The following is a 16186-nucleotide window of genomic DNA, read 5'->3' as shown; positions in this document are numbered from 1 at the left end:
CCGCTCGGCCCCGTTCTCCATCTTGTGGGACAGGACGGCCCCAATACCATACGGGGATGCATCACATGTGACGAGCCAAGGCTTTCCAGGATCATAGTAGATTAGTAACCCAGACGACGACAATTGTTGTTTTACCCGCCGGAAAGCGGTTTCTTGTGACTGACCCCAAACCCAGGTGTGATTCTTCGTTAGCAGAAGGTGCAACGGGGCCAGCGTAGTTGCCAGATTGGGGAGGAACTTCCCGTAATAGTTTACGAGGCCGAGAAACGAACGAAGATGCAAAGTGTCAGTCGGGGCGGGGGCCTGTTGAATCGCGCGCAACTTCTCTGCGACGGGGTGCAAACCTTCGCGGTCCACCCGATAACCCAGGTAGACTACTTCGTTCGCCTGAAAAACGCACTTTGTGCGACGTAAACAGACTCCAGCCTCCGAAAAGCGTCTAAGGACAGCCTCCAAATTTTCCAAATGTTCCTGCTCCGACGTCACTGTGATCAAAAGCTCATCTAAGTGGACAGCAACACCCGGTAAACCTCTCAAAATGCCCTTCATAACGCGTTGAAAAATAGCGCAGGCAGAGGATACTCCAAAGGGCAAACATGTATATTCATTCAGGCCCCGGTGTGTATTAATCGTTACATATGGCAGGGCGGCAGGGTCCAGCTCCAACTGTAGGTAGGCGTGACTCATATCTAATTTTGTGAACGAGAGTCCGCCTGTAAGCTTTGCGTGGAGATCCTCTATGCGAGGCATTGGGTATCGGTTGAGTCGGGAAGTCGTATTTACTGTAAGTTTATAGTCACCACACAAGCGAATTGTGGCATCTGGCTTCATTACAGGTACAGTTGGTGCTGTCCAGTCAGCGAAACGGACGGGCCTGATAATACCCAAAGTCTCCAAACGAGTGAACTCCCCTTCTATCTTCTCGAGCAAGGCGTAAGGCACCGGGCGCGCCCGGAAATAGCGCGGCGGGGCTCCTGGTTTGACTTGGATATGGGCTACAGCCTCTTTTATTTTCCCCAAACCGGGCTGGAATACATCTGGGTATCGTCTTAGCACCTCAGTCAACCCTCCAGAATCTGTTTGGAGGATGTGCTGCCACTGCAACCACAAATGGCGCAACCAGTCCCGACCCAACACGCTGGGCCCATGGCCGCGCTCCACGATAAGTGGGAAACGCCCCTCCTGGCGTCCATAAACAACAGGGATCATCGTAGTTCCTGCAATGTCCAATGGTTCCCCGTATAGGTGGCCAACCTGGCCTGTGTGTCGGTCAATGTAAAGGTCTGTAAGGGTCTGCTTGATGCGGTCGAATGTCCTCTGGGCAATCATGGAGACCGCTGCGCCAGTGTCCAACTCCATCTCAAGTGGGTGACCATTGACCCGTGCTGTCACTTTAATGGGGGCCACACGGGGAGCTGCCACACAATGCAGCTGCAGGCAGTCATCCTCCATCTCCACGTCCTCGGGAGTAGTCGCCGCAGGTTCATCCAAATGAAAGGTACGGCCCCTGGGCTGGCCCGAGTTTCGGTCAGAACGACGGCGCTTCTGGCGCCCCCAGGACCGGCGTCCACGACGGGGTCGGCGCCTACAAGTCTGACACGGACATGGCTCCTCATCCATTGGTTCTGGAGAAGGCTCCCTTCGGGGAGGAATGTCTGACGGCCACTGGCGTCGATCCGGACGTCGTCTCGGCCAAGGTACCGCAGGGGCGTGGGTGGATGCTTTTGGACGGAAGGGGTTACGCCCCAAGGCATGCAGCTCCAATCCCTGTAGCTCCTGCACTTCTCGTTCTGCGCTCTCTCGGGACAATACTATTTGAATGGCCTGTTGAAAAGTCAATGCTGGCACGGCTAACAACATTCTCTGTGTGGCCGCATTGTTAATACCGCAAACCAAACGGTCGCGTAACATTTCTGACTAGGTCTCACCATAGTCACAGTACTCCGCAATCCTGCGTAGCCTGGGTAGAAAGTCGGCAAGGGATTCTCCTGCGGTCCTCTCAGCGGTATTAAACCAGTAATGTTGGACTATCGTGGATGGGGTTGTGTTAACATGTTGCCCCACTAGTTCACAAGTTCATCAAACGTTTTGGTGTCCGGCGCAGCTGGGTACGTAAGGCTCCTAATCACCCCAATATGTGCAATATGACCACCTGCCGCTTGTTTTCAGTGATGTTGTTTGCCCGGAAATAGTAACGTATCCTTTGTGCGTACTGGTTCCAGCTTTACGCATGCAGCATCAAAAACATCCAAACGTCCATACAGAGGCATGGTGTAATAGAAAACAACTTCCAACCTGTATCCAACAAAAATCCAGGGAGGTGGCTTCAGCAGTGTAGACCGCTATTCACTTTAACCTTTGTCGCCAGTTTTGTGAGGGCCACGAAGAATCCAGCACGAGTTTTCAGGATACAAAGAAATAACATTTATTTACAATAACATATATACACAACAGCAGCAACAACAACTTCCCTTGCTGTCCACTCCTCTCTCTCCCTGGTTCCAAACTGGCCAGCTCTATTTATGCAGGGAGTCTGCTAATGATTTCTCCGCCCCCCTTATTGGGGAAGCTCATACTCCCATAGGATTGTGGGATTGTCATTAGTCCCCAGCCAATGGTAAGCAGGCAGGTTATAACAGTAAATATAAGCATCTCCTTTCTTGCAGCAATCAGATTTTAAAAAATATTTGCTGCAACCATTGTTTTGTGTGATTTACATACTCACAAGCCCATAGAAACGAGTGTGCCCTATTCTCAGGAAATTATCCACTTTTCTCAAATTCATTTTATAAAATGTCAGCCATGGCTCGATTGCAGGGGTAGATTCTCATTTCCACCAATCAGAAGGTCGTGGATTCAGGTCCCACTCCAAAGACATGAGCATAAAACTCTGGGCTGACATCTTTATGTTACACTGTTGGGGGTGCGTTTCAGATGTGTTATTAAATCAAGACCCTGCTCACTCTCTCTGGTGGATGTACAAGATCCCATGGCCCTATTCCAAAGAAGTGCAAGAGGGTTATCACTAGTGTCCTGGCTGATATTTATCCCTCAATTTACATCACTAAAATAGCCTAATAGATTATCTGTATTTGTATTTCTGGGAGCTTGCTGTGTGCAAATCAGTTGCTACGTTTTTGACATTACAAAAGTGATGGTCCGTCGAAAGTATTTAATTGCCTGGAAAGTGCTTTGAAATTTCCTGAGGTATTGAAAAGCATGCTATAAATGTAAGTTGTTTTTTTAGAAAGCAGTACTTCAAGAACCGTTAGATATCTAAACATATAAATTAAGGGCCTAACTTGCAAGCCAAGAAAAACAACAAACAACTTCCACCTCTGTCGCTTCAGATGAATATTGGACATTTCTTGGCAAGACAGAGTACTGAGCAGTGAAGTACACCAGCACTTCCAGGGTTATCCAGCATGTTTGCTCCCTTGAGTCAATGGTGATTCCATTGGCTGGGTCATATCTGCTGAATGGATGATGACTGCATTCCCAAAGACTTTGGCGAGCTTGCTAACAACACAAGATCAACAGCTTACACACATCTGTGATACAAGGATGTATATAGTTTAGTGTTTTTCAAACATTTCTACCAACCCACCATCCTTTGGGACCTACACTGGCTGACCTTCATGACCCACGCCGGCCTACCTTTGCGACCCAGCATTTTCACTTACCTTTAATTTGACAGGTGAGCCTGCTTCATCCTCACACTCTCACTTGTTTTGTTATTCAGTGTTACTTTTTGGATAATGACGTCAGCTGATGATTTAAGATCTTACTGCATCCATTGAAAAAAATTAAGAAGTTTGTGATCAAACTCACCATGTTTAGTCTTCAAATGTCTTTGAAGCTGTGAGGGTTTTTAAACTTTCATTTGCCAGTGCTTCCCTGCATCTAACACATGAACTTTGAATCCTGTTTTGCAGTGGCACAATCAATAACCCATTCCTCAAGTAATCATCTTTATGCTGCTCTGTTCCTGTTTTCAGCTTCTACTTTCTGGGTTGTTCATCAGAGGCTCAAAAGTTCAAACCATCACTGCTGGTGGCTGCAAAATGGAGGAATCTCTCACACGCCCAGAACATGTGACGTCAGTGTACCGGGCGCGTGACCTGCTCTCTGTCGCTGCTCTGGTGTTTGTTGAGCAAAGCTGGCTCTGGACAGCACGCTGATGTCAGGAGAAGGTACTCCACCACGCTGGATTCTGGGCCTGCGCAATGCTTGGTCCAGCACCCATGCGTGGGATGCCCGGCAATCTCAAAAGTGTGTCACGGCCGGCATTTTAAAAGCCGGTCGCGACCGTTGAGCATTCCTCTTGGATCGGGAATGCCCTCTGAAACCTGGGTTGCGACCCTGAGTTTGAAAACCCCTGATCTAGTTGTCTGGGATCAGAGTTGATGCATGGGAAGTCCTTGCCGCTCATTGGAATGCCTGAAGACAAGCAGTCAGAAAGGGTATTGAAAAAATAGACGACAAAAAAAATGACCAGACTGCGAAAAAGAGAGCCCACCCAAAGGAAAAAATATCAGTTGACCTCAGCCATAGCTATTCATCTGTGCCAGCTGTGGAAGGGGCTCCCAGTCATGAATCAGCCTTTACAGCTACAACAGACGATGTTCAATACAGAAGGGTCACAGACCCCGGGTGCAATCAGTCATCTCCTGAGATGGACAGATGCCAATAATAATAATAATTCTGGTTTTGCTTGAAAAGAAGACTCCACTCATTTCTAGGCCTTTGATTCTGTCTCTCAGTTCAACTTAGTAGTTATGCCTCATCATAATGAATACTTTTGGTCTGTCTTCTGTAATGAAGGAAGAATTCACATGGAAAAACATGCAAGGTTGGAGCAGTCAGTGCAAAAAGCAAGAGATGTATGTCATGATCCCTGGATTCTGCTGCGGTTTAGTTAGATTTCCAAACTTTGTGTCACTGTTAACCATAATAGGGAACGACTGTGCAATAAAAGCTAAATGAGTTGAATGCCGATATGTAAAACAACATCTCCATTAAATATTGGAACTACTTTAGTCCCAGGCGTATGCAATGGAAAATTGAATGACCGGAGTTAGAACCAAACACAACCATTTCCTGAAAGATACAGGAAAAGGTGTTGTTAAAGTTATATTTTGTACAGGGTTGGCATCTGAAGATAATTGCCAGTGGTTTGATCTGAGTGACCACAAAACTGAAAGAAAATACTGAATCTTCTGCTAGCCAAGCAACAGAAAGAGTACATTTTAAGAGCAGTGGGAGATAATCACTAAGTGCACAATACTAATCCAGAAAACAAGAAGCAGATGCAGATGCAATTACTGTCAATGCTGACAGCTTACTTTACTTAAGTTAAGAGCACTTAAATTATACACCATACTTGTAATTGTTTGGCATGAGGTTTCTGCTGTAACTGCGCTCAAACACATGTGCGCTGTAAACTCAGAGGATTTTTACGATGGCAGAGTTTTCCTTCACACCACCTGAGGAGAGTATTGCCACCAATACTGGCTGCCTCACAGCCATGTACTGCTCAAATAAATGTCAATTGGCTGGAGGCGTGACTTCCGCCCCTCAATCAGGAGGAAGTTGTCAGCCAATCTGCTTGGCCAGCAGTTCTCTTGTCCCAGCAGCGTCAGAGGCTGCAGTGGACAGGACAGAATCTGCAAACAGCCCCTGGAGTCTAAGGGCGCGATTCTCCCAAAAGGAAACAAAGTTCCCTAACGAGCGCTTTTAGTCACATGTTTCCTAGCGTTCGCAGTGCCGAGAAACACATGGCTATTCAACGCAACTCGTGTTGTATAAGAGACCTGAACGGGGAAAGCGTGGCCGCACATAGCACCGTTTTGTACAGTGAGGAACTCCGCTCGCCGAACGCCCAAGTGAAGCGAGAGATCAGGACCATAAGACCATAAGACATAGGAGTGGAAGTAAGGCCATTTGGCCCATCGAGTCCACTCCACCATTCAATCATGGTTGATTTCAACTCCATTTACCCGCTCTCTCCCCATAGCCCTTAATTCCTCGAGAAATCAAGAATTTATCAATTTCTGTCTTAAAGACACTCAATGTCCCGGCCTCCACCGCCCTCTGTGGCAATGAATTCCACAGACCTACCACTCTCTGGCTGAAGAAATTTCTCCTCATCTCTGTTCTAAAGTGACTCCCTTTTATTCTAAGGCTGTGCCCCCGCGTCCTAGTCTCCCCTGCTAATGGAAACAACTTCCCTACGTCCATTTTTTAAGTGCCTCCCTGATCTCCGAGGCCCCCAAAACAATCCCCAGCCTCCCCCCCTCCCCCTCCAGCCGAGGACACTATGGGAGGGTCCTTGGCCCCCTGCACCTCTCAGCACCCAGATCAGACACCCCCGATCGCGAGTGAAAAACAAATGCCAGCTTGGCACCTCGGCCGTGCCAACTTGGCACCCAGGCAATCCCCATGTCAGCTGGAAATGCCACCTGGGCAGTGCATTGCAATGTCTCGCGAGATCACATTGGATCTCGGCAGGCGTGGCGAGCCGGGTAGATCACAGGTGCGGGATCTCCCAGCTTTCAGCGGCCATGGGGTGGTGTTGGAGGAGGGGTGGTGTTGGAGAGTTGGGGGGGGGGGGCAAAGTTGAAAGGAGGCGGTTATGGGATTGCTTTCTCTTCCTGCCCAAGACCTTGTTGGGTCACTTTCAAGCCTGCTCTGCCATTCATTATGATAATGGCCGATCATGCAACTAATAGCCTAATCCAGCATTTCCCCTCATATCCTTTGGTCCCCTTCACCCCAAATGCTATATCTAACTGCTTCTTGAAGTCATACAGGATGGGATTCTTCATCAGCCGCTGAAAATTGGGAAAGGCGATTGGGTGGAGACTCGGTTTTGACACCAAAATCGTGGCAGGCACCGGGTGCTTGCCAAATCGCAATTCTTCGGTGCCTCAACAGCAGCGTAAATGTTTTAACTCCGCACGCACAGTAAACACGGTTTGCATATCATTAGTAGGCCTGACCCGGTATTCTCCGGGGCCTGCTCGATGCTTCATCTTCACTGGGAGGAACTCCCGGCGACGAGGTTTACTTGCGCTTTTAAAAATTGGGAAACAGGCGCTGTGGCTGCTGAGGGCGAGAGAGGAGGTAGGACATGCAGAGATGTGACCATGGGCTGTAGGTCCTGGCGCTGGCGGGGCTAATGGGGAATTGGGGGGGGGGCACCAGCCAGGGCTGTATGTGGGGCGTAGCCGGGCTGGATGGGGTCGGGCTTTGGGGCCAAGGTCACCTCCTTCCCACGGGACTGGGGCTCACACCACCCCCTCCAACTGGCCACCATCTGCCAGTAGGGCATCACCCATACCACCCATGGACAATGCCACTAGTAGCCCCACAGGGGAGCACAGTATGGGGGCCGCGGAGTGCACCGCTGGCAAGGGTAGCACCAGCCAATGATATCCCTGGAAGCAGGAACAGGTGCCAGGGCAAGACTCCTGCAGAGTGCTGGGCATTGACTGGGCCAGGGGTGCGGAGATGGGGGAGGAGGAGGAGGCGGACATGCAGGGGCAGGGTCCGGTGTGCCAAACAGGGTGACCATGTACCCTGTTGGACCTGGGTGGGCAAGGTGGTATGCACCATGCTATAACATGTCAGCCTTTCACCTCCTGCAGACAACGGATATTGGAATTCAGCCAGCAATGGTGGCCTTCCTCCTTGTTGCGGCAGCCCCGGGGGACGCACTGAGGCTGTACGAGCTGAAGCTGCTCGAGGATGAGAATGTTGCAGCAGCAGAGCCTGCTCCAGAGGAGCAGGAGGCAGCCGCTGAGGATGGGGAGCTGGCCACCCAGAAGGCTGAGGTGGAGGAGGTGCAAAGGAAGAGCCGCATGAGGCCTTGTGTGTACCGGCATCGCCTGTCATTCGAGGACCTACTGGACCGGGCATGCTGTCGAAGGCTCTGGCTGAGCAGAGGGACAGTGTTACATATCTTCCAGATCATGGCGCACCTTGCATCGTGGGGGAATGGGGGAGGACACTCGCTCCTGGTGGTCGTCAAGGTGACAGTTGCCCTGAATGTCTACACCACGGGGCCTTTCCAAGAGCCAAATGGGGACCTATTCGGAATCTCACAGAGCCCGCTGCACAGGTGTATCTGTGGTGCCACGGAGGCCCTATATGCCCGGTTGCACAATGTGGACCTCCATTTCAATGTGGACCAAGCCTACCAGGATGCCCGGGCAGCGAGGTTCGCCACCGTCGTCGAGATTTCCTGGGTCCAGATGGTGATCGACGAGTTGCATGTCACCTATGAGTACGTGCAGATGACAGTCACAAACTGAAAGAGGTTCCACTTGGTGAACATGCAGCTGGTGACCATCAGATGCAAAACATGCATGTCTGCATCCGATATTCGGGCAGTAGCCCAGAGGTTAGCACTGTTGCTTCACAGCGGCAGGGACCCGGGTTCGATTCCCAGCTTGGATCACTGTGTGTACGGAGTCTGCACGTTCTCCCCGTGTCTGTGTGGGTTTCCTTCAGGTCCTCCAGTTTCCTCCTACAAGTCCCAAAAGACGTGCTTGTTCGGTGAATTGAACATTCTGAATTCTCCCTCAGTGTATCCGAACAAGTGCTGGAGTGTGGCGACTATGGGATTCTCACAGTAACTTCACTGCAGTGTTAATGTAAGTCTACTTGTGACACTAAAAAGATTATTATTATCCACAACGCATACATCCTGACACACTCGACGGTTCCTGGCCTCTTTGTGGTGCCTCCTGGCTGGGGAAATTGGCTCCTGGGCGACAGGGGTTATCCGCTGCGGTCGTGACTGATGACATCTATCTGCAAGCCACAGACCGACGTGGAGACCTGCTACAATGATGCCAATGCTGCGACCAGGGGCGTGATCAAGTGGCATCCGGAAGATGCGGTTCAGGTGCCAGGACCACTCCTCCAGTATAGTGCTGAGAGGGTCTCCCACATCGTGGTGGCCTGCTGTGTTCTCCACAACATCGTGCAGCAGAGGGGCAACGTGCTGGAGGAGGACAATGAATGACAGTCCTCGTCCGACGAGGAAGGTGCAGGGGAGGGCGAGGATGGGCAGGACTTGAGGCTCGGGAGGCTATACAACGTGTGCACCAGGGCCAACGTGCATGGGGCGCTCTAATTACCTGCAGGTTCACAGACTAGGATTCCCAGCTTGGATCACTGTCGGTGCAGAGTCTGCACGTTGTCCCCGTGTCTGTGTGGGTTTCCTCCGGGTGTTCCGAAAGACGTGCTGTTAGGTAATTTGGATAATCTGAATTTTCTCTCAGTGTACCAAACAGATGCCGGAGTGTGGCGACTGGCGTCTTTTCACAGTAACTTCATTGCAGTGTTAATGTAAGCCTACTTGTGACACTAATAACAATTATTATTATTAGGGTGAATGGCCAGGGGCACAAACATTGCATCCCAATGCCACCCCACCCCTCTGGCCACCCCTCCCATGAACACCCTCCCTGCTACACCCACCCCCGTCCCCCGCTTGCAGTCCCCTCCATGATTTCTACCTGCCTCACTGCGAGATGTGGGCCCTGGGTTGGCAGTAACACGGGTCTGGTTCATGGGATGGTGGAATGATGACAGCCTGCTCTGGGATGAGCTCTGGTGCTCCGCATCGTTTGACAACGTCTAACTCCTGACCACAGTAACACTTTCCACCGTCCACCTGGGTGATCACTGCATGCGAGCTGCCCATCGCATCACACAGTGCCATTGAATCCCTGGGCTTGCGGAGATGGGGATGGTGAGCACTGAACCATTGGTCACCGGGCCAATCCCACCTACACCGCCCATCCATTCTGCTCCCACCCACCACTCCCCTGCACCCTCTCTGCTGCGCCCACCCCTCACACCCTTCTAACAAAGTATCGAGGCAGGTTGTAACAATGTGCACAGGTGATTAATGTGAACAAATATATACAGGTTTGTGCTATACAGTACTTTGAACCCATGCCAACTTAGCTGATGTCTACTTTTCTGGCCTTACGGGCCCTAACGCTACATCTAGGTGGATTCCCAGATGGTACGTCGGGAGTGGAGGCGGCCTGCCGTGGTTCCCGCTTTGCGACCTGGGTCCCCTGTGGCGGCCGTCTTCTGGGGCGATGAGGCCTGGATGTTGCTTGGGTGTCCCAGGTGGTGTGGTGCCGCAAAGTTCTGCCCGGTGTCGATGTGATGCGCCAGGGACAGGAGGGGTAAGACATAGGTGATGCGGTGTTCCGGCACCTCCCCTGCAGGAGTCACAGGCAGGGCACCATCACCTCCTCTTCCTTCGGGATATCCTATTCTTCTAATAGCGGCATCTGAAATTTAGATCAACCTGATTAGGTAGACAGGCCTAGGTTTAATGCATATTTTTAAAAAACTAAGCACACCGACAGCAACACTCCTTAGTATTAGATAATGAAGTAAAGTCTCTAGAATGGGGCTTGATCCCACAATCTTCTGACTTCGACATGCGAGTGCTACCATTTGGCCAAAGCTGACACTTAAATAAGATGATGTTCTTAGGGGTTGAAGTATAAGTGCCCAAAGTCAGCATTCAAGAAAGGCAGGTTACAGCGGTGCGTTCATGAGTAGCCTTCGCTCTTAGTTTTCAATGGAATGAGTGACTGACACATTAATGGACTTTTGCCTTATTGACAGTAAGTAAATTAGAGAATAGGACTTAAAAGGAAGAACAGTCGAAGTTTCTATTGAAAGCTGAGATGATGACAAGTCTTCAAATTCCCCATCTCCTTAGCCCTTCACAACTTCCTTTCCCAGGATTTTGGGGGTCTCCTTCTCAGTCAGGGTTAGAGGTCAAAAGTTATTGGTTTCTTCTCCTGTGACTAATTTCTATCCGGGATTCTCTTCTTCATTTAACACAGTAAACAAAATGAGAATTTCTAATTGTCAGGATTACATGCAGTAACAGCTAAAGATTACATACATTTCAATCATCAGCGTTTCATATTGACATTAGGGTTTTAGGGCTCAGACAGTGAAAACCAGTACCTTCTCACCTTATTAAAAATAAAAAAGCCTTAACTACATTTATACATCACCTTTCATAAGCTAAAGACTTCTCAAAGCACATTACAGCTAATGAAGTGATTTTGAAATATAGTTATTATGGTAATGTAGGAAGCATAGCAGGCAATTTGTGCATAGTGAGGTCCCACAAACAGCTATTTGATATGGCGCCGTAACCTGTTTTAGTCCAGGACAATATTTATGACTCTTTTCACAACCACTACTCTCTTTCTGTGCAAATCCAGTGATTAATGAAGTAGACCCAGTTTCCTCTTTTTCCGACAGCACTAATGGAAGGGATTCAGGCCACTTTACCCCGTCGATGGGAACTATTGTGAGAACAGGAGCTCCCACCTACAGTAGTCACAATCATTGCCATTAACAGCAGGAGAAGAATGGATTCCCAGTTCAGTCCATTAGCAGCAGGATTTGGGTAGGAAAAGGGGAATGGACAGGAATGCAGGACTGGAAGCGGTATCAATGGTGGGGAGAATGAAAAGAAGGAAAAGACTTAATGGATAGGCATGAAGGAGCAATGAAATGAAGAGGGAAATGGTAATGGGGCAGAAACTAAGAGTAGTGCTTCATCTGGGAAGGAAGTGAAGGGCGTGGGAATGGAGAGTGACAGTATGATCTGGGGATGGGTGGCAGAAACCTGATCTGAAAATATTGAAGGGAGAAAGATGGTCAACTTGAATGTAATGCAATGAGTACTGTGAGTACCACTATGCATTGAGTTGGAGGGGGAAGAGCATCAGTAGGAATTTGAAGAGTTGGGTGAGGAGACAGTGGGGTTAATTTGAAACTTCACCACTTGGGCAGTGATATACCATCAATTGGACGCGAGGCACGATGAAGATCCAAACTTTGGCTTTAATCAACTAGTTGTTAGCCCGGTGGTCGACTACAGAGAAAGGCCGACCGCCGAGAACTCTGGGTACTTATACCCCACCTCGGAGGCGGGGTCTACTTGCCTCTGACCAATTGGTGAGCAGTCACATGACTAGTCCCAGCCAATCAGACGAGAGGCACATGACCAGCCAGAGCCAATGGGAAACCAATGCTCTGCACCAATGGCAGTGCTCCCATTCATACCACCACAGGCAGTTCCTGGTGGAATAAATTACCCGCCCCCTGCAGAATCTGGAAAATTTGAGTCCACTGAAATTAATATGATGTAGCTCTGTTCTATAGATGATATGTATCTTAAACCTGACAATGATAGAACTAGTGAATTGCAAAAATTGCATAAATTAAAAGAAGACTGGGGTCATCTGTGAAGCAAAAACCAGTGAAGCTGAAATTCTAATCACACCTGAGTATCCTTCTGACATTTTACTTGCCACTCATCCTACAAAAACTGCAGATAGTGTAGGAAAGAACCTCCTGCATTCCCCTCCTCCCTCAGCACAACCCTATCATAGTGCGTCTAGTGTTCAATTGTTCTTTGTTTGAATACATGTCTATTGACTGCTCACTGGGTATGATTAGTTAAGCCTGAATCTGGCCACTTAAAAAGAAAGACTGAAAGAAGGTTAGGAGTTATAAGCACAAGAGCAAACATTTTAAAACATTGTAAATAAAGCTCCTGTACGCATAAAAACTGGTGTGCCTTTCTTGCATATCTCCAAGGCTTAACTGCAACAGTGCTTTTCTCATTTCAGATATCAAAAAACTACAATGTGATTGGGCGGTGGTGCATGAGGGAGAAGTGGAAGAAAAAGATACTGATGATGAACAAACGTCATCAGTGAACTTCACGGTCGCAGCCTACAACTCAGATACTGACACTGCACGTGCTGCTGAGGGTACTTTGGAGGAATGATCTGCACATAAGGTGTTACCAGGAGCACCCAAGGCAGGGGAAAGTGTTGTGCAAGTCTGAGCTTGCCAGAGGGCAAGATTGCACATATGAGCTGCTACAGAGAGCTTAGATGAGGACTTTAATGGGATGCTGTACAGGAAAATGCTGCTGTGTTTGCAAAATAAAATGCTTGCTGTGTTGGGGAGTCTTCCAGAAAGCCTGCGATTGATGTTAAAGAGCATGGAGGAGCTTGGCAACAACTTAACAGAGGGCTTTGTGCAGAGCTAGGAGCCCATTCTTTCCAGTATAGAAGTAGTGGCCAACTCCTTTACCACATTTGTCAAGCCAACGATGAAACAACTGCTGTCTCACATTTCATTCCAGCTCAAGCAGAAGTCAGGCAATGTCGAAGAGGAAGCTTCAACTGAAGCCATGCACGCTCAGCTTGTTGCCAGCATTCAAAAGAGCTTGCAGGATGTCAATCAGTCCAGTAATCTGTCCTCCAACAGATTGTTAGGATCACTGTGACACTACCCCTCAGGAGTCTCATTGAGAGAATGGACTTGTCGTCCACACTCTTGTTAGAATTCGTTTAGCTCCTCCAGTGCCCTTACTGTTGCCAGGCAGCCTGCCGGCAAGGCACACACAGGGCAGGGGAAAGGGTGACCAGCTGACTTTTGTGTGGAATTTTAGATGGTTTTATTCTTAAATTTGACTTGGCATGTTTGCTTTGTGATGGCTTTTATTTTTGCATTGTGGCTAGGAGGACGGTGTGATGGTTTGTGACAGAGGCAAGGTAGGTGTGGGACGGGTTAAGAGCTCTCCTACATGTTGCACCCTTCTTGAGCAGTTTGATCTCCTCTATGGTACCTAACATTTTGCCTGATGCGTCCCATCCCAGAGGTGTACACACATAATGCGGATGTTAGTTTGCTTCAGGCACCGAACCCCTTAACAAGCGACCCAAAATCTGGAAGGACCCAAAAATCAGCAACGTTCGAAGCTGGCACCCTGGGCAGCAACTTGAATAAAACCCTTTTATTCTATATTTTTCATACTTTATCTTGGCCCATAACTTCCTTGTTTCGTGCTGGTGTATGGAAAGCGCATGCCGCAAACCTGCGTCAGGACTATGTGGAAGTCCCGATGCACAGATATGCATGCTCAAAGCATACCAAGTTCAACCTTTCAATCCTGTTCTTTGAAAGTATTTTCCTGCAAGTCCTATTCTGCAGAAGCTGAATGTGAAATCATGGGACAGCAATAGCTTAACTTGCTTGCCCCAATGTCAGGGAAGTACTTACGTCTGATTATTTGCATGTTCTCTTTCGCTTCCAGAATAAGCAAGCAGAGGCAAAAGACTTTGGAGAGGATTTGTTAGGTGGGTTAATCTTTTGTAATAGTGTTTATAAGATGTTTGAAATGCACATCAAGTGAAAGAAATATATATAACTCTGCTTTTTCATGAGGCTGTTAATTCTATTAAAATGTGCTTTAATATATAAAGTGGGTTTGGAGTATATCTAATAAGCTTCAGTGAAAGTACATTTGGATTTTGCAATGTATTTTAAGCTGTGTTGTTTAAGAGTCTCCCTGATGTAATGTTGATAATTACAAGCCTCAGTGATTACTTCAAATGCTTTAGGAATGTTTAATGCCTTAGTTGATGTATGCAAACCTCCTGTAAGCTAACGTGAACTATCTCTTTAACAGATGTTGCAGAATCCAGTTCAGATTCAAAATCTGTAGTCATGCTTCACCTCTGCTGGTACATCATACTTCTAGCTTGTCTTCTTAAAATCACTGAAGTTCTTTTGAGGCTTCAGTGTCGGTACAGGGATCCTGAGAGAAGATCTGGAGAGGAAATGAATCAATTACCCACCCCTAAGTGTGTACACGCAAAGGACATCATGTGAAATGATGTCAGAGGAGATATATGCCAGAAGACCGTGCTTCTGTAAGGAAGAAATCGGCCACCTTTGTGAAATGTTGAAGGAAGACCTGAAGCTGGACTCTAACTGCTGTACTGCCTTAACAGTGGAGGTGAAAATCACGACAGCGCTGCATTTCTTTGCGCCTGGGTCCTTTCAGCATGGTATTAGAAGATTACTTGCCACAAATGCAGGAGCTAGAGGATGACAATATGGAGCCTGATGTAGACATAACTCATGGTGCAAGTGAGGAAGCCCAGGCTCCAGGTGATGTAAGGGCAGTTTGAGATCACCTGACAGTTGCTTATTTTGGACAGTGAACCCTCCTTCCCTCCCCTATTTACAGAAAGACCCATTGTGTTCAAGTAAAACATGTATTTTATTGATCATTGTGTTAAAGTGAAAAAATATTTTACTGCCTGAAATTTGGAAAAGCTGACGTAGTTAGTAAACAAAATGTCATACTGCACCTGCTAATGTTAAACTTTAAGTTAACATGGTATCAAAGTTTTGTATTTATAATATTTTATTTAATAAATCTGTTAAATTAAACTTTACAAGCTTCTACAAATGTCTTATTGAAACATCAAAACGCAACCTTTAATTATGAGATAATTATAAATGAATGACATAGTTGAAGTAAAACAAGGCAGAAATATAATAATAATAAACACAAATAAAAAAATAATAGATGTTACAAGGGCCGGGATACCCTGCGGGGCGGGGGGGTCCCGGCGTGTTGGAGGGGCTAGGCCCACGCCGGAGTGGTTACCATTCCGCCGGCTGGCGTAAGTCCGTGTATGCGCCGAGGAGGGGGTCTCTTCCGCCTCCGCCATGGTGAAGACCATGGCGAAGGCAGAAGAAAAAGAGTGCCCCCACGGCACAGGCCCACCTGCCGATCGGTGGGCCCCGATCACGGGCCAGGCCACTGTGGGGGCACCCCCCGGGGTCAGATTGCCCTGCGCCCCCCCCCCCCCCCCAGGACCCCGGCGTCTGCCCGCGCCGCCAATCCCGCCGGTAAGAGAGGTGGTTCAATCCACGCCGGTGGGAGAGGCTTGTCAGCGGCGGGACTTCGGCCCATCGCGGTCCGGAGAATCGCCGGGGGGGGCCGCCGACCGGCGCAAACCGATTCCCACCCCCGCCGAATCTCGGGTGGCGGAGAATTCGGGACACGGCGGGGGCGGGATTGACACCGGCCCCGGGCGATTCTCCGACCCGGCGAGGGGGTCAGAGAATCCCGCCCAAGGACAGTGACAGCTAAAAAAAAACCCAGGGGGACCCTTTTTAAATCTTATGACCAGGTCAGAACCATCTTGTAACAGCATTTCATGACCCCTTCTGCAGGACTGTAAGGAGATGGTGTTATTTACATTTTGTCCTGCTTCAAGAATCTACATTGTTTCTTAATTGAAAAGTTCTG

General features: G+C 48.6%; 1 long non-coding RNA gene across 3 annotated transcripts in view; it reads left to right on the top strand.

The window, feature by feature from the left end:
* Nucleotides 1-15251, top strand: part of LOC119970414 — a 224513-nt gene extending 209262 nt beyond the window's left edge. For all 3 annotated transcript variants that reach the window (XR_005461610.1, XR_005461611.1, XR_005461609.1), the window contains 2 exons: nt 12696-14216; nt 14549-15251. This is a non-coding gene — a long non-coding RNA (uncharacterized LOC119970414). The remainder of the gene's footprint in view (nt 1-12695; nt 14217-14548) is intronic.
* The last annotated feature ends 935 nt before the right edge of the window (nt 15252-16186 follow it).

This window comes from Scyliorhinus canicula, chromosome 8, assembly GCF_902713615.1.
Source record: "Scyliorhinus canicula chromosome 8, sScyCan1.1, whole genome shotgun sequence".
Lineage (NCBI taxonomy): Eukaryota > Metazoa > Chordata > Chondrichthyes > Carcharhiniformes > Scyliorhinidae > Scyliorhinus > Scyliorhinus canicula.
Note: the sequence above shows the minus strand (reverse complement) of the source record. Positions and strands in the feature narration are given on the sequence as shown.